The sequence below is a fragment of the Octodon degus genome, unplaced genomic scaffold, assembly GCF_000260255.1.
Source record: "Octodon degus isolate 3935 unplaced genomic scaffold, OctDeg1.0 scaffold00001, whole genome shotgun sequence".
NCBI lineage: Eukaryota > Metazoa > Chordata > Mammalia > Rodentia > Octodontidae > Octodon > Octodon degus.
The window spans coordinates 4,865,969-4,867,394 of record NW_004524577.1 but is presented as its reverse complement, the minus strand read 5'-3'; the positions used below and the strand labels follow the sequence as shown (position 1 = coordinate 4,867,394).

General features: G+C 49.4%; 1 protein-coding gene across 1 annotated transcript in view; it reads right to left on the bottom strand.

Moving 5' to 3' along the window:
* The window catches only part of Hs3st4 (heparan sulfate-glucosamine 3-sulfotransferase 4), a gene marked incomplete at its 5' end in the record, with an annotated part of 436,418 nt that overhangs the window by 20,686 nt on the left and 414,306 nt on the right, over positions 1-1,426 (bottom strand). The gene's annotated exons all lie outside the window — the stretch shown is intronic.

Here is a 1,426-nt window from a genome sequence, read left to right as displayed (position 1 = left end):
ATCTCTCTCACCTACCTCTCTCTCACCTACGTCTCTCTTGCCTACATCTCTCTCGCCTACATCTCTCTCACTTTTATCTCTCTCGCCTACCTCTCTCTCACCTACGACTCTCTTGCCTACATCTCTCTCACTTTTATCTCTCTTGCCTACCTCTCTCTCACCTACATCTCTCTTGTCTACCTCTCTCTCACCTACGTCTCTCTTGCCTACATCTCTCTCGCCTACATCTCTCTCACTTTTATCTCTCTCGCCTACCTCTCTCTCACCTACGTCTCTCTCGCCTACGTCTCTCTTGCCTACATCTCTCTCGCCTACCTCTCTCTCACCTACGTCTCTCTCACCTACGTCTCTCTCGCCTACCTCTCTCTCGCCTACCTCTCTCTCACTTTCATCTCTCTCGCCTACATCTCTCTCACCTTCATCTCAGTTACCTTCATCTCTATCACCTTCATCTCAATTACCTACATCTCTACTACCTAGGACAACGAGTGGGGAGTACTAGGCACTTAGAAAGGAATAAAGATGAATAGATAGATAATTCCACAGATATGTGTATTCATATTTTCAACACACACACACACACACACACACACACACACATTCAGTTCATACACTTTAAGAAGCAGAAGCAGGAGAAGGTAGGCAAGTAGGACCTGAAATGATACATCAGCCCCCTCCCCTTGCTACTAGGTGCAGAAGGAAACCACCCTTCTATGGATGTTAATGGATACTTTCATCCCTGGGGCAAGGGCAGCACACGAAGCATAGATACAGAGACCTCAACCGTGCAATGCATGTGTGCCACAAGGAAGAAAGAACAGAAGGCTTAGTTTTGGCTCACGATATGTAGAGGTTTCAGTCCAAAGCAGGCTGGCACAGCAAAGGTGCATCAGAGGAGAAACAGTGGTTGGCAGGGCAGGTGGGGGCGTGAAGCAGCCACCGCAAGAGACCCTGCCTCTCCTGTTCATCTCATACCGGCTATAAGCCTACCGATTAGTGCCCTCCACACCCACAGTGCGGCTTCTGTCTTTAGTAAATCCGCTCAGTCACATTAAGAATGATACTAACTCCAAGCAGTGAACTAATTTAGTGTCACACACCCTTTATCTCAGTATTGTATGCCCTAGAGCCAGCCGCCTCAGAAAAACCTCTCATTGGGCTGGAGAGATAGCAGCTCAGTGGTCTAAGCACCTGCCTGGCAAGTGCAAGGACCTGAGTTCAATCCCTGATGCCACATGCTGTGCCAGCCCCAGAACGCTGGGCATGCCACGCCAGCCTGGAGCCCAGGTGTGGTAGTGCACACCTGTAGTATCAGCACTCAGGAGGCTGAGACAGGAGGATCACTAGGAATCTGAACTGTGTAGTGAGACCCTGTATCAAACATAAAAAGAGGGGCTGGTGAGATGGCTCAGTGGTCTAAAGCACC